We start from the raw sequence: 25459 nt of genomic DNA on the forward strand, positions 1-25459 counted from the left end.
ATTTAATCTTTCAAGGTGCATCAGGGTTCATAGCCGCATTTTAGTTAAAAAAATAAGCACCTATAAGCACTTTTCAAGCACATTTTAAGAAAAAAAAAATAATAATAAGCTTCTCTCTAATTACATTATACACAACTGCATTGTTAAAAATATATGTAAATGTGCCAGTCCCAATATTTACTTTATGAGAATTGGCAACAACAGTTTCGTTGTCATTCTATCCCTGTCTGGTGTGCATAGCTGTGGTTGCTTGTTCCCATGTAACCTGATATTCCCAATATATTTTTATTTGTTCGACCTGGACTATGTCATTTCTTTAACCCACGACTAATCTCGATTTTTAACACGTTATCAGCACGAAAAGCTCAAAAGGAAATGCCATTATGATCCAGGATTGAAGATCGCACCGAAGCCTAACCGCGCCGATCGCCGAAGCCTAACCACGTTGTGAATCTGAAGTGAGCTGGATAACCATCCTTTAACGAAGTAAATAAAAATTGTTTTGGTTAATTTAGCTCGATATATTTACTTAAAAAATGACATCTGAAGATTATAAAATGCCGAAACTAAACGGCGATAATTATCACACATGGTGTATACGTTCGCGTGCCGTGCTGGTGCAGAAGAGATGTTGGGAAGCAGTGGAACCCGGATATGGAATTGAAATGAATGAAGCGGAGAGGAAAAAGAATGACGAAGCTCTTACCCTATTATTCCTCATAGTTGAAGATACATTTCTAGATGATATCGGAGATTGTATTAGAGCCAGAGACGCCTGGAACTGTTTAAAAGAAATGCATACAAAATTCGGTTTGCTTCACGTACTGCAGCTTATGAGAAAATTTTTTAACATAAATATGAAGCCAAATGAGTGTCCAATCCTATCTAGCAAGATTAATGGACTTACATAGAAAATAAGCTAATGGTGGATATGCATTCACAGATAGAGAAGTGGCCCTAGTGATGCTGTTGGGACTGCCTAGAAGTTATGAATCGCTTATCCTAAGTTTGGAAAAAGATGAAGCAAATCTGACAACTACAATTGTGAAACCAAGGCTACTCGTAGAAGAGAAACGTATAGTCAGAAATGAGAGTTCAGCCAAAGTGTATCATGAAGAACAAGCTCTTCACACTAAAAGTTTTGCCACTAACCAGAAGAAGCCTGCATTTGGAAAACCCATGAAGAAGTATGCAGCTAAAAGGCCAAATGAAGAAGAAACTAACAGAGGAAGAAATACTAAATGCTTCAGCTGTGGCCAGTGGGGGCACATATCTAAAAATTGTGAAGAGGCCAAATATCAGAAACAAAACAGCGCCAAAACTGCAGTTGACCTCAAGACAAACATTGCACTTCTGGCAAATGAAGAAAAATTAAGAAAAAGTAATCTGTGGATTTTAGACAGCGGAGCTACAGAACACATGACCTCTGATAAAAGAAAATTCTCAGTCCTTAAGAAGTACACATCTGAAGTTGAAGTTGCTAATTCAGAAAGAATAAAGGTCACTGGAATTGGAAATATTTCATTTTCTGTTGGAGAAGAAGACGGAGAAAAAAACATCACTATTGAAAATGTCCTATATGTTCCAGAACTAGGAGGAAATCTATTATCCATTGGTAGAATTGAAGAAAGAGGCTTAAAAGTAGAATTTGCTGAAGGAAAAGCCAAAGTGATTGATAAGAATGGAGATACTCTTTTATCTGGTGAGAAAAAAAGAAGACTATACATAATCGAAGAAAAGATGGCAACTGCCTACGCTACGAAAACTGAAAGTGCCGACTTGCTGCATCGTAGACTTGGTCATCCACGTTCTTGTACAACAAACAATATTGTCCCCATCGACAGAAACCTGAAATCAACAGTATTAGCAAATGAACCTTGCCAGGTTTGTATTCAAGGAAAAATGAAAAGGGAGAAATTTCCAAAAGCCGCTAGTACAAAAGCTAAACACATCCTAGAAGTTATACATTCAGATGTTGTTGGCAAAATTTCTCCCCCTTCCTTTGGAGGCTCAAATTACTTTGTGACTTTCACGGATGAATTTTCTCACTATACCACGGCATTCCCTATGAAAGCCAAAAGTGACGTACTAGAAAAATTTGAGGAGTACCGTTGCATGGTAGAAAATCTCCAAAACAGAAAAATCAAATTCTTGAGAAGTGACAATGGTGGGGAATATATAAGTGGAAAGTTTGACAAGTACCTTGCTGCGCATGGGATCCAAAGACAACTAACTGTACCTGACACGCCTCAACAAAATGGTCTGGCTGAAAGACAACCAAACATTGATAAACACAATGAGATGCTTGCTTATTGAGTCCGGAGCAGATCACAGGTTTTGGGCTGAAGCAATGGCCACTGCCGCCTATCTCCACAACAAGCAGCCATCTATGGCAATTGATGGCGATATTCCGGAGGAACGATGGTCAGGGTATGGAAGCAAAACAGACCACCTCAGAGTTTTTGGATGCAGAGCCTGGAGCCATGTTCGCTCGCACTCAAGAGGAAGCAAGCTTGATCCTAAAGCTACAGAATGTGTTTTTGTGGGATATCCTAAAGGAGTTAAAGGCTACAAATTGTATGATCTGAAGAAGAAACATTTTTTCGTCAGCAGAGATGTCATTTTTGAAGAAAATGTTTTCCCTTTAAAACTGAGCAAGTGTGACAATCCTGCAGAAGAAGCTACCCTTAAAATTCAAGACTTTGAATCAGAATATCCTTTGGACCTACCTGAAACAGAAGCTCGTGACTCATCTCTAGATTATATAACTCCTGATGTAAATAACTTGGATGAAACCGAATGTCCCAATACAGATCCAATTTACCGAAATTCCGAAAGATGTCCAGACATACAGCTTGAAAATACTTCAGATTACAAAGATGAAGGCCAATCAGTTGCTCAAATACAAGACGTTGCTAATAACCTAGACCCTGAAATTGAAGTAGCAGCCAGAAACCCTACCCGTGGAAGTGAGAGAGGTGAAAAAAGAAAAACCAAAATTCCTAAACGTTTCGAAGACTTCTATCTGTACGATGCCCAAGAGGTACAACAATCTGAAGAAAAGGACCCAGTAACCCTAAAAGATGTCCTGAAATCACCCGCAGCTGACATGTGGTTAAAAGCCATGGAGGAAGAAATTCAGAACCTCACTCAAGCTCAAACCTGGGAACTAACTACAAAACCACCAGGAGCTAAGGTAATACCATCCAGATGGTTGTTTCGTAAGAAAAAAGACGAGATTGGGAACCGAGCAAAGTTCAAAGCCAGATTGGTAGCAAAAGGCTATCTGCAAATGCCTGGAGTGGACTTTCAAGACACCTTTTCACCAGTCATCAAACTCAAATCTGTAAGATTATTGCTTGCCGTAGCTGCAGAGAAAAACCTAGAAGTTCACCAAATGGATGTAACAGCTGCATACCTTAATGGAATCCTAGAAGAGGACATATATATGGCACAGCCAGAAGGCTGCATTGAGAAAGGGAAAGAACACCTTGTCTGCCACCTGAAGAAAAGCATCTATGGTCTTCGACAATCAGGACGTGCATGGAATACTTGCTTGAATGACTTCCTGATCCAGTATGGATTGAAAAGGTCAAATGCAGAACCTTGTATTTACTTTTGTCATGAGAAGAACATCATAATTGGAGTTTATGTTGATGACCTCTTGATAGTTGGAAACATGCCAGAGATAAATGAATTCAAGGAAGGCATTAAGAAAAGGTTCAGTGTCAAGGACCTAGGTCCTGCAAGCCAGATCTTATCCATGCGAATATGCAAAGAAGATAATGGGTCATACACACTAGATCAAATCGTTTATGCATCAGAAATCTTAGAAACATTTAAAATGACTGAAGCAAAATGTGCATTCACACCACTGGACCCCAGCATAAAATATAAAAATGTAGATGAACAGCAGTGGGAAGAAATCAAAGAAAACAGCAAGGGAATCCCTTATAGACAAGCTATAGGAAGTCTTCTATATTTGACTTGTGGTACTCGCCCAGACATGGCTTATTCTTCCACTTATATGAGCCAGTTCAATGAAAAACACACGGAAGAACATTGGAGAGGTGTGAAGCACATTCTAAGATACCTAAAGGGAACACGACACAGAAAGTTGAGATTCCAGAAGACAGGTGAGCCACTTCAAGTCTATTCAGACGCTGACTGGGGAGGTGACAGAACTGACCGTAAATCTTATAGTGGTTATATAATGCTACTCGCAGGTGCTCCAATCTCATGGTCGAGCAAGAAGCAATCCACAACAGCTTTATCGACGACAGAAGCAGAGTATGTGGCAATGTGTCACACTGCCAAGGAAATCCTATGGATTAAAAATTTGATCAAGGAAATCTGTAGTGAATTAGCTGCTTCACCTCAAAAAGTGCTAGTCGACAACCAGGGAGCAATCTTCTTAGCAAAGAACCATGTTACTTCTGAAAGAAGTAAGCACATTGATATTAAATTTCATTTTCTGAGAGACCTAGTGAAGGAAAATGTGATTATATTTGATCATGTGCGATCCAGCGACAATCTCGCTGATCTCCTAACTAAGCAGACCTCAAAAAAACTTTTACGTGACATGAACTATGCCGGGACTTGTACGTAAAAATGATCTCCTTTGAAGTTTACGACTGATAGTGTCTGTGTAGAGACTTGACTTAAAATTTCAGAAAGAAGCCTAGATACAAATTTTTCTTAATTGCTTTTATGTAAACATTGTGTTTCCTAGTATAACTTAATATGTGTTCATTTAATGATGTAATTCATAAGTAGAAGTCAATAGTGTTTAAGCATGTAATAGCAGCTACATTGTTTTTCTGTAAATGTGTACAACCACAGCGTGATAAATTTTTGTGGAAGTATGTAAGTATCTTGCAAATAGTGTGACTGGCAAGGGGGCGTGTTAAAAATATATGTAAATGTGCCAGTCCCAATATTTACTTTATGAGAATTGGCAACAACAGTTTTGTTGTCATTCTATCCCTGTCTGGTGTGCATAGCTGTGGTTGCTTGTTCCCATGTAACCTGATATTCCCAATATATTTTTATTTGTTCGACCTGGACTATGTCATTTCTTTAACCCACGACTAATCTCGATTTTTAACATGCATAACCTTAAAAATTAGACTTGTAATTTAAAATATGAGAAATGCAGTATTTATTAAGAGAGAATAAGCATTACCTCAACCGTGGAAAATAATTACTTTTATTTATTTTTTTTTTAATTTTAAATAACAGTTAAATTTACAGAACTAGTTTACAATGAGAGGGGAAAAAATTATGCAGAACTAAACTATATTAGAAGATTTAATGATGAAATTTCAGTTCAAAATAGAGAAAATAAATAATAATTAGGCATATTTATTGTATTCGCTCGGAACCTAATAATAAATACAATTTATTTTCCACTCGTATTGATATTTAAATAATTTAAATCTAAATTCTGAACGGCATTAAATTTGGAATATGGAATAGAATCATTCTTTGCTTGGGTTGGTAGACCGCAGAACTTTTAGTCCTATTCAATCCAGATTGGAAAGTGACAAAAAAAAAAAAAAAAAGAGTCCGTTGCTTGTTTTGCAGCAAACTATAACAGTTTCAATATTCGAGATTTTGAGGAGAAAGGGGAGAACCTCCCAATCTTCATACTGTATAATGTATTGGCCAAAAAAACAAAATTATTTTTACTATTCGATTACTTTCCCTTTATTTAAGCCATTCCGAATATTATTCCTTAGAAAACTAATCTGTGTTAAAACACAAACATTTTTAAAAGTTTACTATACTTCAGCAGTTACTGCAACTATGTTATTATAAATAGAACGATCATAATAAACACGAATATGTACTGACCAAGCGGAATGAGAATGCAAATTATTAAGATCTTGATAGAAATTACAAGCAAGCACCTGTAAGGGCGTTTATTTTCACTTATAAGGACCGCTACGAACCCTGTGCATTAACATGGAAAACAATACAAAATTAAAGCATAGCTTTATATTAGAAAAATCTTTGGATTATTTAAAAAATATTGTTAATATCTCTGTAAATGAAAGATATATGGTGTAACTAATAATTGATTTCAATAACAACACGTATATATACAAGTTACCATTTGAAACAGAATTTTTATCATATAAATATATTATCATTATACAACCAATGTGTTTGGTCGCGTGCAAGAATACAGAGGCTTTTTGCACATATTTTACAGGATTTTGCTTTGCTATAAAAATCCACCATCTGTTGAAGTTCTTTATTTCACTGGTTATATTTTTAAAAATATAAATAATCATCTGCTACTTGGCAGTTTTATTCTTATGCAAAATGGCGCTTTTAAGAGCGTTTAATACCCCTTTCTCATGTCGATTTTTAATAACAGATGGCACTACGAACGTTGAGCGATAAAGACTCAAATCTGTAAGACTACCTACAGCCTGGTTACTATGGCAACGACGCTTCCTTCCTCTGTACTTGTTTGGCGGGAAAGTGAGTAAGCCATAAAACACATCCCCTCAGTTGAACAAAAGACCTGCTGTCATTTCTTCCGTCTGTGACTCAGACTGCAGGGTATGTTTTGAACAGGAATAGAACTTTTTCACCTTTGTGTTGAATGAAAGATATCTGTGAGATACGTGCAGCAGTCGCTATTTCTTTTCGCAAAATTTGTTCATCACGCTTTTCAATGTTGCGTAATGTTTCATAATTTGCCGTTATTTTGCGGAAGAAAACAAATTTCATCGCGACATAAAAATTATATATAAATGATTTTATACTTGATGATATGTGTATACATATATAGCACGCACATAATATTCCATTTACTCATCCATCCATAATATTTCATAAATTACCATCCATAATATTCCATAAATATGTGTTAGCACTTTCCAGAGCTTTATATATATTTTTTACTTGTATTGTAAAATCGTATAACACTCCTAACTATTATTTTTTACTTCAAAAGTGGATAAATCATTATCAAATTTTTCTAGTACACGGAGAAATGGTCTATGTATCCACACACATAAACGTAGTAAAAGATACTATTGTTGATTGAATATCTTTTGGCAGCAATATCAAGATGCAATGAAAATTCGAAATCAATTAATAACATGCATTTTATTACAAAAACACTAGCAGGACGTATTATTTGCACAAAAAACTTAGTGTGGAAATAATTTGCGGCACATTATCTGAGATCCGCTTTGAATGAATACATAAAGTGTTATAATGAACAATCAGTTTTAATATTTCACTTGATACTGAAATGCATAAAATCAAATTGCGTTTCTATGTTTCAGGTTTATAAAATACAGCTGATAATTGAAGGGGTATCAGGTTTATAAAGTACAAGCTGATAATACATGATAAGGGAGAAGAAATTCCTAAATTACAAAATTGAATATTATATTTTAATAAAGTAAAATGATACATATTATAGATACATCCTAAAAAACGATAATATATATATATATTGTATATCGTTGTATACCGTATATATATATTATGTATTTATATGTATATCTACTCTTTTCCGGATGTAACTGTAATTACGTACTGTGCTGGTTTATCATCTTCCTGTAGCGATGCTTTGGATTTGCTGTGTATGAATCTGTTTCATTGAACAGGAACAAATAGGAAACAGAATATTGAAAATTGAATTTTTTTAAAGCATTAGTAATTTATATATATTAGATTGACTAAAAAGAGTATATTCATGCATAACGTATAAATATGCGAAGTGAATACTTTTTGGCAATCACCTTTCTAGGATGATCATTTTTAAAAATAACCAGTACTCTTGATAAAATAAACACCGGTACGATCTATCTGCCTAAGGGAAAGGATGCCTTCGTGGAAGACTTTCTAAGGGAAATTGGCTCCTAGACACGTTACACAGGGTAAAACCACGAAAGCGCAACCAGTCCCTTCGCGGGATTCAAAACTCGGACCGAAATACTGGTGTTCAGCTACTTTACCGCTTCGTGCCTCTTTTCAGAGCGGATTCGCTATATATGAAACAGAGTAATGTGCTGTTACCGTATTTAGCAGCCTGCCTTTTTCCTTGACCTACCATAAAAAAATAAAATAGCAAAATTATAACAGCGTCTCTAAAAAGATGCTTTGCTATATTCTCATTAAATCTTTATCATTCTGCGCTACTAAAAACGAAGTACGATTATTTCAAATTCAAAATTTTATAACATTACTTTACAGAAAGCGATCTCATGTCTTATAAAAATAAAACCCAACATCTGTTTCTACTCAAGCGCTTACTTTCTAGACAAAGTAATTTCAGTGTAACGTACGTTCAGTTTTATCTAACTTTGAACGGAAAAAAAAAAAAAAACTATGTACATAACAGGCAAAGATATTAACAGCACATAAATTTAATCAATTATATTGGATTACCAGAGGAGAAAAAAATAATTCGATGAGATAATTCTCTGAGAATTCATAAACGCTAAATTAAGAATAAATTTTATAAAATGTTTACTAATGAATACATGTATTTGCATAGTAAGTTTCCTTTTTTAAAAAATTTTTCATCTTTATCACGTTTATCGGAGTGTCGTATTTAACTTCACAATTATGCTCCGAAATTTCATTGCTGTAGATTGGATTATTACCAATATATAATTCTACTAGTAACCAGAGCCAGTATTAGAGGTTTTTGCTGCTCACTACAATATCTGTGGCTCTTACTTCTGCCACGCGCCGCCAGTGGCTGAGTGGTTAAGAATATTGATTACTGGAAGTTCGACCTGGTTTCGGTTCGATCCCAGGCGAACCAGCTGGCTGCATGGTTTGTTTTCCTGTTGTGCAACATGAATACGACCCAGTTTCCTTCAGCAATTAGGCTCACCCGCGGCCGAGCGGTTAAATCGCTGAACACTGGTAGTTCCGACCTGGGTTCGAATCAAGGCGAACGGGCTGGCTACATGGGCGTTTTCATAATCTTCCCCGTGTGTAACGTGTATGGGGAGCTTTGCTATAAACTAAACTAAGCCTTCAGAAACTTCCTCCACGAAAGCATCTGCTATCTGCCACCTCGTGGCTTTGCTATATTCAAAGAGCCTAACCCAATTCTAGCACTCAGTTCCTCTCTAAATTCTAGCGGGCGAGCGCTAAAGTCGCCTATTACTGGTAGTTCAACCTCGGCACATTATCTGAGTTCAGCTTTGAATGAAAACAACATAAAGTGTTATAATGAACGATTAGTTTAAAGATTTCACTTGATACTGAAATGCATAAAATCAAATTGCGTTTCTACATATCAGATTTATAAAGTACAGCTGATAATTGTAGGAATATCAGGTTCATAAAGAACAGTTGATAAATACATGAGAAGTGGGAAGGAATTCATAAATTACAGAATTTAATGGTTGTAACGAAAATTTTAAGCACGAACGTTCTTCATAAAGTTATGAAAAAAAAGCAGTCAGTACCTTTAGTGCGGATAGTAATCACTACCAAAAATCTATGCTTTTCTGCCAATTTTTTGGTAGTTTTTCAAAACCTTCGGCTCGGAAACTTGGTGGCCCGAGTCCAAACACAGGTCAACCTCATTTCGGACGTCTTGTGCAGAAGTGAAGATAGGACCAGCAAGATGTAGCTGAAAGTCCAAACGTGCGATGTCGGGGTTATATGGTGGATGTGGTGAAAGATCCCTTTCGAGTCCGTACAGAGGCTAGCCGGTGAATGCAGACACGTATGGTATTATCTTGATGGAACGTTACCTTTCTGCGCCGGAACTCAATTCGACTCTTTTCCTTGATAGCAGCGTCAACATGCACTAGCATCTCGTTGTATCCTTTACTGTCAAGGGTTTTACCTTTTTCCATATACTATTTGTGATTAATACCACGGCAATCCCACCAAATACAAAAGAATGATCTTTTTGTTAGTCAAATTACGCTTTACGATGCTGCCGACGGACTCACGGGCGCAGATCAACTAAATTTTTGGCCTATGTTGTTGAAATAAATTTATTTTTCAACACAAGTGACTATCCAGATCACCAGATCCAAAGCATGATCTTTTCGTTAGTCAAATTACGCTTTGCGACGCTGCCGACAGGCTCACCGGGCGCAGACCAGCTCCCTTTTCGACCTATATTGTTTGTGTAAACTTGTCTAACTTTGAAAGAAAAAAAAAAAAAAAACTATGTATATAACACGCAAAGATATTACAGAACATAAATTTACTCAATTTTATTGGATTACCAAAGGAGGAAAAAATACTCAGATAACTCTCTTAGAATTCTTAAACGCTAAATTAAGAATAAATTTTATAAAATGTTTACTAATAAATACAAGTATTTTAAATAATAAATTTTTCCATCTCTACATATACCACGTTCATCGGAGTGTCGCATTTGACTTTACAATTAAGCTCCGAAATTTCTTTGCTGTAGATTGGATGATTACCAATATACTTACAATCCTACTAGTAACCAGGGCCACTATTAGGGATTTTTGCTACTCAGTACATTATCTGTGGCTCCTACCACACGCCACCAGTGGCCGAGTGGTTAAAACTACTGAATACTGGAAGTTCGAACTGGTTTGGGTTCGATGCCAGACGAATCAGCTGGTTGCATTGTTTGTTTTCACCGTGTGTAACATGAATACAAGCCAGTTCCCTTCAGCAATTAGGCCCTCCCGCGGTAGAGGAATTAAATCGCTGAACACTGGTAGTTTCGACCTGGATTCGAATAAAGGCTAACGGGCCGGCTGCATGGACGTTTTCATAATTTTCTGTATGTGTAACGTGTATGGGTTGTCAATTTCTCTAAGAAAGTTCAACATGAAGGCATCCTACTGTGCTTTGCCATAATAACCTAATCTAAGCCTTCAGAAAATGACTCCACGAAGGCCTGCCATCTTAAGAAGGTAACCCTCGTGGCTTTGCTACATTCAAAGAGCCTAACGCAGTTCTAGCAAGCGAGCCGCCGAACACTGGTAGTTCATCCGGAGTTCAAGCCTCGATAACGAGTTGGATGCATGACCGATTTTGGTGTTTTCCAAATTCACCTGCTTTGGCGTAATCAAACTCTATAATTCTAAACAAACTGACGTTCGGTTCGGCTCCAACGGCTCTAGCACCACGTTCCAAATTATAACTACAGTTCAACAAATAAATGTCTGGCGTATACATTCGAATAACCTAAGTAAAAAAAAAAAAAGGGGGGGGGGCTTTTTAATTTCTTCCACAACCAAGCATGCATGCATGCACATAAAGCGAATAAAGAAAAACTTATGGAGTGCAATAGGGTTCTAATCCATAACATATTTAGTTAGTGATCGCCATCATTGGGAGCTATAAATATGCTATATTGACGGGAAGGAGAAAATTTTACTTCCTGAGTGAGCTAATTCAGAACTAGTCATTATTTCATCTGTCATCTTAAATTTAGGATGTCAAATTACGTGACTAACAAAAACCTAGTATTTATATGAAGCTTGATAAAAATCAAAGTTTTGAAGACGGTATATGTGATCATGTTCGGTTGATTACCATTATGATCAGCAAATAACAACAGCAATTTACTGATGTCTTTCTTATCTTTATATTCAGATGTAGTTTTCAGGGCAACTAGAGAAAATTTATTAATTACTTTTATTATTTTTGATACTTTATACGTACGAAGATACATACTTGTAGGAAGAGAGATATAAATATCATATTCGAACAAATAAAAACAAATCGTGACTTGAAGACCCTAGAGATACGGCTTCTGATTGCTTTTCAAATTTTTACCATATTAGTAACGATATAATCGAATAATCTTTCAAAGATTATTGTTTACCGATTTTAGGTAACAACTAGAAAACATTTTTTCGAACTTATCCTCAAACAAGTTTGCTATTGGTAATGAATACTGCTGTATCATGAATCAGGTACGGCGCTATGCATTTTGCTGACTTTGTACGCAATAAATTCTGTTGTCAAGTGCCCTTCCCACAAAATTCTAAAATTTTATTGCTTGATGCTTCGCTGAATTTTACAATTTTGCTGTACGTAAATTCTGCCGTACCGGCAGTGATCATGATTTCAAATTCCCCCTCCCCGAGATTTACTGTGTTATCTGAAAAACAGCTCACAAGTTGCTAAAAATAGCTATAAAACTGGTTCCACAGCTTTTAGCAACGGACTCCCGTTGTGCGTTTGGAAACTCAGCTTTTGAAAGAAAAGGAAGGGGAATAATTTCTCTCTGACTACAGTATAGATGAGGTCCGTGACTTTGTTTGAGCTACTGCAGAATGTTCTGATGTACACTTTTTTCTGTTTCGGCAACATTCATCTTGAGAATTCAACACTTGTTCATTAGCCCTTAGTAATTGACAGAAATGCTTTTAGAAAGTAGTGGGTTCATTGATACCAACAAAATGGTTGGTATCAATAAACTGGGGATACGTTAGTTTCAGTTGTTGGGTTCAAATGAACCTTTCAAATACTAAAAAAGTCCTTTTGCATAATCGAATCCTTTTGCATAAAGAATTTCATCTGAGAATAATTTTTCTACTTAAAAATGAGTTTTGCAGTACTTTTTAAATACTACTTGTATTTTTATTTTCGAAAATTTTCATAAATATTGTAATTAATTATTTCCAATTTTAATAACTCGCAGAAAAAACACAATTTTCAAGAAATTTTTTTATTATGGTTATTCAAACTTATACTAATATACAGCATCTTTTATATTCCTTATACATTTGACACTGCATCCTTCAACCTGCATGTAAGTTTCTCTTCCTTAGTAACTCCTGACCCAGAGACGTCTCAATGAAAGCCAAATCATGCACAAAATTTTCACCTGAAAAGAAAAAAAAAAAGAAAATGATAAAATATTTTTAACACCATATTCTCGACCTCCCCCCCAAAAAAAAGAAATTGCAAGAAATACAAATTTCTAACAGAAAAATGCATTTTCAAGCAGCTGAAATTGTTTCACAAATTAATAATGCAGATAGCAAATGTAACATATGGCACTATTGCCACTCAGTGCAATCTCTGCATATCCTAAATTCTGCTGGCTGATGTCTTCGTAAGTTCTGAACATTTTTTTGCCTCTAAATTTTGCTGCTCAGTGCCCTCTGCTAAATTATAAAATTTTGACTACCACTGGTTGCACAGGCCCTGATCAAAGCAAAGAGGCAAGATGCTACCTGCTATTGATAAACTGCCTTATAAATACCACAAATCTAAATAAATATCAGTTTTATTTCCAAAACAGAATTATCTCACAGCTAAAGCATTGCCTTTGCAGAAAATCTTCTAAATGGAAATAGAATTGCATCCACATTACATGTGTAGAATCCCAATAATTCATTATAAACAGTTCCAAACCATAGTTAGGCTTAGAACTCACAACAGTATTCTTCTTGGAAGTCTTCCTAAGGAAATGGTAGTATATTCAGGGAACATGTGGGCAAAATCATGACAGTATATCACAAGCCTAATTCTTGACCATACATACTAGAAAGATCACAGAAATTCCTCACAGGAAGCTAGATTCATATAACAAAATTTCATGCAACATATGGCATATGGGAAAAAGCAAGGACATTATAATCACTAGCATAGTTTATACCCAAATGAGTTGCAGATGGTGCACTATGTGCTCACAGCTGATTATCACTAATGCAGATATATATTTACTAATATTTAGAAGATGATGAAGTATAGCAAAATATACAAAACATTAGTCCTTAAATCCAACACATTTTCTGATTTTCATACCATCTAGAATAATAGATTTGACGTTAGGTACAATATCAGAATTTTGGGTACATGAAATGTGAAATGGTTTTTTATTTTTAGTCACTGTTTCTAGTAATTTGTTCGAAAGTAACAAATAAGCTGGTTTCAGTCTGTCAATGAAATGTTAACTTGTCTGTCCTTAATTAAGACTCGGAAATATTTATCATATTTTTTCACCACAAAAAAATGGTCCCTCAATAAGCAAATTCAAGTGCCTTTTTCACACGATCAGTTCTCACAAACACATGAGAACATGATCTCAAGTCTTTATGCATAAATATTTTATGTTTGTTAGCAGTTGATAAACTGGTGCTGATCCATAAAAGACAGTAAATTTGTTACAAATGGTTCAGGTTTAGTTTTAGTGGTAGGTAGTCGAAAAACTCACATGGTAACCTTATTTGCATAAAATATACCATTTGAGCTACATGGCACTGCTTTCCATACCTGTAGAAGGCCCATTCCAATTTCGCCAACAAAGGTGCACTTTATTTGGCATCTTGCCATCTTCAATAGCACTGCATATAAGGCACACTTTGTTGCGAATTCCAACAAACAAAATTTTCTGGGTGACCATGCCTATAATAACAGATATGCCACTTGAAGCATTGTAACCATGCCCATAGCTTCTTTTACACCAACCTCCATCAACAATGACAGTTATACAGTGATAACCATCATTATCTTTATCATTGCGAAGCTCTGCCTGCCTTTTCTCCTCTTCTATAGCAGCACACATAGTTTCCTGTGCACATCCCTGTATTATTTTGCCAGTAGTTCGCTCACAAGAAGCAAAGGTCGAGTTGCTCATATACGGAATTTCCATGATGCTAAACTTTTCCTCCTCTTGTGAAAATCCACTGCCAGTAGATAACGCACCTAATACTGCAAGCTGATTTAGACTGCTTTTCTCCATATCAGAACAAATTGTTGCCATTTCCCCACATAAAATTTTATCACATACATAGTTATATGTAGTGACAAGACCACGTCGAATCACTTTGTTAAAAATAAATGATCCTCCAAATTTACAATTTAGGGAATGTTGCTCTAATGTCCTAGCCTGCACTATTACAAAAGACATATTGCAAATTGTTCTGCCAGATGGTAATGGATTTGCCTTTCGTCGATCTTCCCTTTCGATAATTAAAGGTGAATCAGGACACAGAAATTCATCATTAAGGTTCTCCTGAAGAGGCTCAGACTCCAAGCTAAAATATATATATATACAATATATATACATATATATAATTAATATATATAAATATTACAAATTAGGTTTAAATTTGGCTTATTTGATGACAGCAAAGCACTTGATCTTCCTAAGAGGAGGAATGCTTTCATGGAGGACTTTCTAAGGGAAATGGCTCATATACACGGGGAAAACCATGAAAACGCCCATGCAGGCAGCCCATTCGCAATTAGGTTTAGGAAATTTAGGCAACAGACAGCAAATAAATTAACAATAATAATACACTGGATTACCAGTATATTACTACAAGAAGATGAGTCATCTTCACAACTGCTGCTTCCATGCTCGCAGTGTCATTTGCTCGTGCAATATTAGTCACTACTTTGTGTGCCGGAGGTTTCACATGAAGGGCCTCTACACCTGAGTATAAAATGTTCGTGTTCCAGTAAACACTGAATTCAGAGGGGCAAGAATAACTCTTTCATGGTGGATAACTCAGTTACCAAATGGCTTTCTAAGGCTCTATTCAAGCCGTTGTATAAATGTCATAATTCCCAACTAACAACGCTTTGTAGTCAGACCTTGCTATGTCACAAAAACTAGTTTGGGCATTAAGCTTGAAGTTTTCAACTTTGTGCCGACTTGATATAAGAGTCGGCCAATCAGAGCATATACATAAAACCTATTGAGAGAGAAAGCTGTAGACACATACATGCATGCACAAATTTAGCTTCTCTAATTGGCTATGGCTTAGACCCTCTCTCGCAGGTGTGAATGGAACTCCCACATTTTGTGCCTTATGATTATGCGTCTATGACATTTATACCATCATGTGAACGGAGCCTTAGGTTGGCATACTAAGAAGATGCACTGTCTTGTGGGGATAAGCAATTTACACTCCTAAGCCTAAAAAAAAAACTTGGAAAAAAAAGATCACGACTTAAATTTGTTGTCTAATTGCTCTAATTTGAGGCACATTATGAGAGGAAAGCAAAGGTAGTAATCAGAATTATTTAAAAAATTTTATCCTTATATTTTTCTTAAAAATTCTGTAAAATAATAAAATTTGTGGTTTTCCTCAAATAAATATATATGGAAAAAATAACAGCCACATAATCACAGATTTCATTTTGTTATATTTTATTAACAAAATTTAAATTATTAAAAATCTCTTTCATGAAGGGAACATAAAACATCATGAAAACAATGAAAAAGAAGCAATATTTAAAAAAGATAGTAGGCTTATTGATGAGGCTCCCATCAAAAGAATCAAACCCCAAAATATTTTCATTTGCTTCAGTGTCCAGACTGAAAATTTCACTGATTTCAATGAATATATTTTTAAAAAAATCTTTTATTTTCAAGTTCTTTCATGCAAAACATCCAAATTTGGTACAAATCAAATTCATCCCCCTCTTTTTGATAGCTACAATATTATATTTAACAGTTTTAATAGCTATCAGTATGTAAACAACATAATGTAACACCATAAAAGAAAAACATAAATGATGACATTTTAATTTTGGCATAGAGAAATACATATTTACCCCAAAAGAGAGCTTGTATTTCTACCTTCTACGTCAGAGTCAATAACTGAAATGTCCAGATCAGAACTGAGAAGAAAAGAACCATAATTAGTTTAATTAAGATACAATAACACACCGACCAAGTATTAATTTGAGAGTCAAGCAACAAAAATCAGCATCATATTTTGAAATATTCACTATTTGAAAATATAACGCTGATTTTGGTTGCTTGACTTCTAAATTAATACATAATTAGTTAACCATAATTAAGTAACTGTAATATCATGCACAGCTAATATCTATTTTAAAAATAAACCAACTTACCTCAGGAAAGCCTGGTTTGTCTTAGGAACATTAGCTGTAACTTCTGGTGTAGAAAAGTCAAATTTTTCACTTCCGGACCTAAGAATGAAAGAAATAAACTGCTATAACATAATTTAAAAAAAAAAAAAAAAAACATGAATAAATAAATAACACATAACAAATTTAAGCATTAAGCTATGTATGACTACCACCCATCTCAGACAGTGCGACAGATATTGCTGTATACTGTTTCGCCATACCCTGTGTAGCTATTATATCATGCTGTATAACCACAGTTTAGAAAAATTACAAAATGTGTTATTTATATCTATCTAAAATGGTACATTACTACATGATTTGTAAGAATAAATTAGAGGGCTCTGCGAATGAAATTCCTTCCAATTAAAAAATGTAGGAATAAAGAAAATGCAGGAATTGCAAATGCAGAAATGAAAAAGGGGATTATATTTTTTGTACAGAATCCAGATGACATATTTTTCAACATTTTAGAAATTTCAATATTAATTTTAGGGGCATAAAATATTAGGCCCCTAAAAGCAGAATATAGTTTTTAAATGTTCAGATAATCTTCCTATGAGAAGAATTCCTTTGAGAAGTACACATCTGAACCACAATTAAAAAACATGTACAAGAACAGAGCTGAGGACTTCTGTTTGCAGAAAGTCTGTCACATAACATATGAAAAGTTTCTTATTGGTAGATTTTTGATCAGATGGATATTTTAATGTTATACAGAGAAAGCATTCACTCCCTTTATACTGGAGATAATTCAATTTGGACAATGGCAAAAAGGCTAAGCAAGCCTGAGCATATTGGTCCCATTCTTGGCACTAGTTTGGTTTACGCTCAAAATACACAGCAGATATTTTCTAATTACCTGCATCCCAATATCAATTCAATTCAGCTTTTGGTGGAATTTAACATTTGTGACATATTTTTCAAAAACTACACTTCACAACATGCATACATGACAAATACACAGAACCATAAATAAACAAGCAATAATATATATTTATATATAAATTTTACTAAATGATCATAAAATGTTCCAACGCTAAAAGAAAGTTTTAACATCCAAGTAAATGACATAATAAAAAAAAGCAAGTTGAACAGCGAGCACATGAATAAATGTGCATACACCTGTTAAAATATACCATAGGTAACTGACAAAGCATTTCGTAGCAAACACATGACTATAAAATTTCCAATAATACATGTAATGATGGTGAATTCAATTTAGATCGCAAGAACATGCTCATACTTTTGAAAAGATTCAATTATTTCAGCAATTCCTTGTGAATTGGAATTTACCCTTTCAATATTTCCCAACAATTTAGTGTGAATGGAGGAATAAATTCTTATAACAGAATTGAACAATTATTAGCATCCCCTCATACACACACATACAAAAAAAAAAAAAAAAAAAAAACTTACTTTGTAAAAAAAATCATCCGGGCAATGATTCTCCTTTGACACAGATGCAGTTGTATCAATAATTTCTGACCTTCAATAAAAAAAATACGCATATTTTACTTCGGAATTAACTTACTACGAAATCATAAACACGGGGTAGTCGATATAAAGAATAAATTATTTCTCACCTTTCGAAAACATCCGCTTGTTCGGAATCTTCCACATCTCGGGAATTTAATTTCATATTTTTTTCTTGAGCTCGACGTTTACGCTGAATTCTGGATCTTTTATTAAAACCAGGATGTTTTTTCGGTCGTCCTTGATATTTTCGCATATTTTTTGCAAACTGACCACAGTACAAATAAATGTAAACAAAACGAGTGCGGAATAGCAATGCAATAGGGTTGCCGTAAACGTCATTCTGCTGACAGCTGACAATGTTTAGTGAAAACTGTGTATAAAGGAATATATGAAACGCTTCTAAATATTATTTAGAAAAAAATATGATTTATAACTGATATCAAAATCAATTACTTCGTGAATTTTTGCAGAAATAAGATTACAATGTTAAATTTTAACTCGTAGCGCCATCTATTGATGGCTTTCCAAACTACACATTAAAATTACGTATTTCAAACTAATTTTTTTAAAATATAATATTTAAGTAAATTTCATTTCAAACCTGATTCTAACATTGTGATTCGAAAACTGACCTATTGCTTTATATTTCTGCCAAATTGCACGCAACATAGTTTCTTAATTAGCGATTCTGCGTGTAAAAAATTTTTTAGTATTGTAATGCTGCTGTAGTAGACCACCTTAAAGAAGCAATGGATGGAAGGTCTTTACAAAGAAAATTATTAGTCTCTAATGCCCCCCCCGAAAAAAAACCTCTTTTCAATATCTAAAGATAAGTAATACTGCCAACACAGAAACTACGAGATTTAGACTTAGTTTTGTTATTAATTTTATTTAAAACTCACAAGCAGTGAGGTAAAGATAAAAAAGTACACAGAAAGTTTGATGGTCATTTTACCTAAATTAGTTTGCCAATTTTAGAAGATTTTTTTTTTGGGGGGGTGATGCTGGGTTCTATCAAAGAAACAATTCTAAAATATACATGGAAAAAATATTTTTTTTTCTTGGTAATTTCAGTAAACTGTTTCAGATTTTTAGAAATTTGGATAGTTTTGTGCAAGAGACTAGTGGCAGACATGCTACATTTCAGGAAATCTTAAAAAATTGGAGAATTCGCAGGAAAATCTTGATGATTTTGGAAATATAACATGACAGAACACTTTTCTGCATTTGAGGTAATATTAACATTATGCCAAAATTTACCAGGAAGTCGGTACTTCTTGCCGAGACTAAATATATAGTGTGAAATACATAAAATGGGCTTACCTTACATAATCTTATTTAGCCGAAGTAACTCATCATGGTTAAGAGAACAGTCAACGTACAAGTTCTTGGATATCTTCTAGGCGACAAGGCGGCTGAGTCCTGCTGTATCTGACTTCCCCAGTGGAGCGGTGTTTTGCCACACCAGGGTACCTGGGCCGAAGGCCCTACCCCTTGTAGAACATATCTAGACATTGCGAACATTTGTTCAAAAATTAACTAAATATTAAAAGTATAATTAAAATTTTTTTTTAAAATTTTTTTTTAAAATTTTTTTTATATATTTTATAACATTTTTATGTTTATATATATTTATGTATATATATATATATATATATATATATTATTTATTTATTTATTTATTTTTATTTTAGCTGTTAAGAACAGAAAGCCGCCGAGCTGTGTGTCCTGAAAGAAGATATTAGTGGTACAAGGAGTACAAAAGTGCTACATGCCCTTGCTCAAAATAGAAAGGTGGTAGGTAAATAAATAAGATATGCATATATAACAGTACAAAATAGTGAATATAAAATAAAGCATTGCAATGGTAAAAAAAATGAATGAAGGTGCTCAGGATAAAATACATGATTGTAATAACAGAAAGAAGAACATTACTATGCTATGCTGCAAGCTTACATTATCCATTCATTAAGAATGGCCAGTGGTCAATTTTCATTCTCGAGGTCATACTGATCATAACCAGGGATCTTAATGGCAGGGTTGTTGATAGCGAGCTGCCTGCTGTGAAACCTCTTGGCTATGCTGTAATAAAATGATTTGAGGGGGCGTACACCCAGTTTCTCAAGGATTTTGTTATTACGCACATACCAAGGTGCGTTGACAATTTGGCGTAGCATACAATTTTACGGCCAGACAGGGCATGCATAGCATAGTAATGGACGCAAAATGGATTTATAAATAACTAGCTTATTATCTATTGATAAAACACTGTTTCGAGCAATTAAGGGGAAGAGTTTAGCTTTACGTGCTCGAAACTTGTTGATAATATTTGTAATGTGTGGGTTCCATGACAAAGTTTTACTGAGGGTCACCCCAAGGTAAGGGACTTGCTTGGCCCAGGGGATAGAATTGCCATACATTATCAGGTTTCTCTTAAATTTCTCCTTGCGAGTGAAGAGAATGGCCTGAGTTTTGTTTATGTTAACTTTGATCTTCCATTTTACCAGCCAAGCCTCCAGTGCTTGTATGTAATTTTGTAAGCGTTGGATAGCTGAACCAGCAAATGCACTTTGTGTGAGGATTGCTGTGTGTATCTGACTTTCATGAATGCAGCATATTTCACAGTGGTGGTTGCTTACTGTGTTCTCACATGTGCAACCAATCACTGTTCAAGAAAGTATAAGTGATCTAGTAGCTACACATTTGGGCAAAAAAATGCAGGAAGATCCTTTCCTGTGATATAAAAGTAAGACTTATTAAAGTCTTTGTAAACATATTAATTAATTAGTCTTCATGCTATAGGGTCTTCTAAAAAAGCACCCCTTTTTAAACATATCCTGAAACCTTGCAAAGAGCAGTCTTGGTGATTTCATATGCCTGACAAGGTCAAAAATATTTTCTAGCCTTCTTATTCCTGTTATTATAAAACTTGCCTTTCCTTTCCCTGCACAACGTCACTGTACATTTTGGTATATTTCTCTCTAAACTTAGGGGAGGGTGTTACATATATGTGGCAACACACTAGTTGCTGGTCAAACTGAAGTGAAGTAATAGTCAGTGAATGTTAGGGTGGAATAAACAATGTGCTATGTGAACGTGTTATAATGACTTAATTATAGATCAATAAAAATTAATACGATTAAAACATGGCATAGTCGTGTGGAATAGTATTACAACTAATTGCCAGGCAATCAATCCCCTTGGTTGTTTTTCCTCTCAGCAGACGCAAAATGGAATTTTGTCGCCCACCGCAAGGCCTAAGTTTCGACGGCAATGTGGCTGTAAACTGGCGCAGATTCAAGCAGCGGTTTCAGATTTATATGAAAGCTTCAGGAAATGCTTCAAAAGATTCAGATGTGAAAGTTGCTTTATTTTTAAATGCCGCTGTGAGGAAGCAGTTGAAGTGTTTAACACGTTCAATCTTTCAACAGGAGATCAGGGTAACTATGAAAAAGTGCTTGAGAGGTTTCAAGCTTTCACGACACCTAGAACAAATGTTGTGGTGGAGAGATTTTTATTCAATAAGAGAAAACAAGAAGAAGGGGAACTTTTTGATTGTTTCGTAACTGACCTGAAAAAACTTGTAAAATCTTGCGAATTTGGTGAGCAGAGTGACTCTGTCATACGTGATCGCATTGTCCTTGGAGTATCAGATGCCAGTTTATAGGAGAGGATGCTGCGAGAAAATAATCTGAGTTTGGAAAAAGCAATTGAATTAGGGAAAGCAGATGAATTGAGCAAAGCTCGTGCTCAAACGTTAAGAGAACACAATGTTGACAGCATAACTAGAGAAAAAGTGAAGCAACATCGAACAGGAGGAGCCAACGCAGCCTTAGCAGTGAGGAAGCACAGAGGATGGAGTGCTGACACTTCAAATATTGAGACATCTTTATGCAAACTTTGAGACATCTTTATGCAAATATTGAGACATCTTTATGCAAAAATGCAACAGACATCACATTAAGGGACAGTGTCCGGCATATGGAAAAAAATGCTTTAATTGTGGCAAACTAAATCACTTTTCGACTATGTGCAGACTGAAACACATCCAAAATGTTTCTCAGCATGATAACGCAGATGTATATAGGAAATCTGATAATGAATTCTTCGTGAATTCCATAAATGTTCAAAGAACTAAAAGTGTGTGCTCAACATCATCTACAAAAGAGTGGACTAAAACTTTAATTGTTGAAGGGACAACTGTGACTTTTAAGTTGGACACAGGGTCTGAAGTGAATGTTTTGCCTGTGAAAACTTACGAAACACTGAGTGCTAAGAACTCTAATCTTATTTTAAACAAGTGTAATGTTGTATTAGAAGCATTTGGGGGGTTCAAGGTTAAACCTGATGGGTCATTAATGTTACAATGTTCCTCAGATGGTGTGGATCATACTCTAGAGTTTTTAATTGTTTCTAGCAAGCATATACGTCCATTATTAGGAATCGATGCATGTGTTAAACTTAATTTAATTCAGTTTATAAATAAGGTTGGAATATCAATTAAAGGTAAGTTAGATCAGTATACAATTGTTTTACCTCCAACTAAAGATCAATTTATTATTAATAATTGAGAAGTGTTTGAAGGTGTGGGGAAATTTAGTGGATTGTGTAAAATCATGGTTGATGATCAGATAGCTCCTGTAGTGAGACCACCACGTAGAGTACCACTTAGTTTAAAACCTAAACTTGAATTAAAATTAAGCGAATTAGAGAGACAGAGCATTATTGCAAAAGTTGATCAACCTTTGAACTGGGTTAGCAATGTAGTAATAATTGAAAAAGCTAATGGATCCTTAAGAATATGCCTTGATCCTCAAGATCTTAACAAAGCTATAAAAAGAGAACATGTGTTGATTCCAACAATTGAGGAGATTTTACCAAAGCTATGTAATAAATCAATTTACTCTGTTTTAGACTTAAAGGATGGGTTTTTTTAAATAGTGTTAGATGGAAATAGTAGTGATCTTTGTACTTTTAGCACACCATTTGGATGCTATAAATTCTTAAGGCTTCCAATGGGCATTTCCTGTGCACCTGAAATTTTTCAGAAACGCAATCTTGAAAACTTTGGTGATATACCAGGAGTATTGGTCTATTTTGATGACATCCTCATTGCTGCTAGCACTATACAAGAACATGATAAAATTTTAACAGAGGTCATCAACAGAGCTAAAAAACTCAATATTAAATTCAGCAAGCAAAAACTTCAATATAGGGTTAGTGAGGTTAAATATTTAGGTCATTTATTTAATGCGTCAGGCATGCGACCTGATCCTGATCGAATTAAAGCCATTACTGAGTTACAGGAACCTCAGAATAAGCATGAATTACAGCGTGTTTTGGGAATGTGTAATTATTTGAGGAAATTTGTACCACATTTTTCAGAGAAAACAGCCATATTAAGGGAACTTTTGAAAAACAAAGTAGAATGGCAGTGGTTACAGCTACATTCTAAAGCATTCAGGAAAAAAAAAAATTAATTTCCAATGCACCTGTGTTAGGAATATTTGATAGCAGTAAACCTATAACTATACAGGCAGATAGTTCTAAAGATGGGTTAGGCTGCTGCTTATTGCAGAATGGGCAACCAATTGCTTTTTCGTCTCGGAGTTTAAATAATGCAGAAAAAAACTATGCTCAGATTGAGAAAGAATTTCTTAGTATTTTATTTGCTGCTAATAAATTTCACTATTACATTTATGGTAGAGAGGTAGAAGTGCTTACTGATCATAAACCATTAGTTTCAATTATGAACAAAAATATTGCTAACATGTTGTCAAATAGATTGCAGAGGATAAAAATTAAGCTCTTAAAATATAACTTAAAACTTAAATATTTGCCTGGGAAATATATGTATATTGCAGATTTACTGTCACGTTCCTTTATTGATACAGACACAAATGAAAACATGGATATGACAGAGATTGTTCATACACTAACAAAACAACTGCAAATGTCTGAGAGTAAGAAAAGGGAATTTTAGAAAGCTACATTAGAAGATAAAGGGTTAATGCTAGTGAAAGAATATTGGCAAAATGGATGGCCTTTGAGTGTTGATAAAGTTCCTAAAGAAGCAAGATCTTATTTTAAATTTTAAAATGAGTTGAGTGTTGAACAAGATTTAGTTTTTTTTAATAATCGAATTGTAGTACCTGTTGCATTAAGAAAGTGTATGTTAACATTATTGCATGAAGCTCACTGTGGGATTGAAAAATCAAAAGCTAGGGCTCGACAAGTACTATTTTGGCCAGGAATCAACAGTAACATTGAGAATATGATTTCTAAATGCCTAATTTGTGATAGGTTCAGGCCTCAAACAGTAAAAGAACCTCTTGTTTCTCATGAAATTCCCAGTTTACCTTGTGAAAAGGTTGGTGCTGATATCTGTGAGTATGCAGAGAAAAGTTATCTAGTAATATAGGCTGTTACTTAACTAAATGGGTAGACATAATTCCTCTAAAAAATAAAAGTGTAGTGGAAGTTACTAGTAAATTGAAATCGATATTTTCAACACATGGAATACCCAAAACTTTAATTTGTGATAACGTACCATTTAATAGTTGGAAAAGGAAGAGTTTCGCAAGGGATTGGGGATTTGAAATAATCACTAGCAGTCCTCGATATCCTAAATCCAATGGATTTGCAGAAAGGTTGGTAGGTATAGCCAAGAGTTTATTTAGAAAAGCAGGATTAGAGAAATTAAATGAGGCTTTCCTGGAATATAGAAGTACTCCAATTTCAGGTATAAATTTATCACCAAGTCAAATGCTATTAAGTAGGAATTTAAGAACACGATTACCAATTACGCAAACAGAATTGAAACCAACTGTAAAAGATCAATATAGAGAAAAAGTGAGGAGTAAGCAGAAACAGGCTAAAATCTATTATGATAAGCATGCAAGGAAAAGACCTGAATTTATTCCTGGGGAAAAGGTAATGTTGAGATGGGAAAATAAATGGGAGCCTGCTATAGTTTTAAAAAAGCATTCAACTCCTAGATCATATTGGATTAGAACAAAAGATAATAGGGTAATTAGACGGAATAAATTCCATTTAAGAAAAACTAAAAATCAGAATTTAGTGACATTAGACTATTATGATCTATGTAATGAAAATGAGGAAAATATAAGTAGTGAACATCCAAAAATAC

The 25459-nt window shown here is 34.7% G+C and overlaps 2 long non-coding RNA genes across 2 annotated transcripts in view; both read right to left on the reverse strand.

Annotated features, from left to right (window-relative positions):
* The window catches only part of LOC118180138 (uncharacterized), a 59727-nt gene that overhangs the window by 21860 nt on the left and 12408 nt on the right, over nucleotides 1-25459 (reverse strand). Inside the window, exon 3 of the long non-coding RNA XR_015041077.1 lies at nucleotides 19633-19816. This is a non-coding gene — a long non-coding RNA (uncharacterized LOC118180138). The remainder of the gene's footprint in view (nucleotides 1-19632; nucleotides 19817-25459) is intronic.
* LOC118199427 (uncharacterized) lies at nucleotides 12652-19026 on the reverse strand. Its single transcript, XR_015041078.1, has 5 exons — nucleotides 18417-19026; nucleotides 18250-18319; nucleotides 16816-16893; nucleotides 16513-16578; nucleotides 12652-12826 (listed from the first exon to the last, which is right to left on the reverse strand). It is a non-coding gene; the product is annotated as an uncharacterized LOC118199427 (long non-coding RNA).

Source organism: Stegodyphus dumicola, chromosome 5 (genome assembly GCF_044657685.1).
Source record: "Stegodyphus dumicola isolate Sdum_Otavi_A_Nest chromosome 5, ASM4465768v1".
Classification (NCBI taxonomy): domain Eukaryota; kingdom Metazoa; phylum Arthropoda; class Arachnida; order Araneae; family Eresidae; genus Stegodyphus; species Stegodyphus dumicola.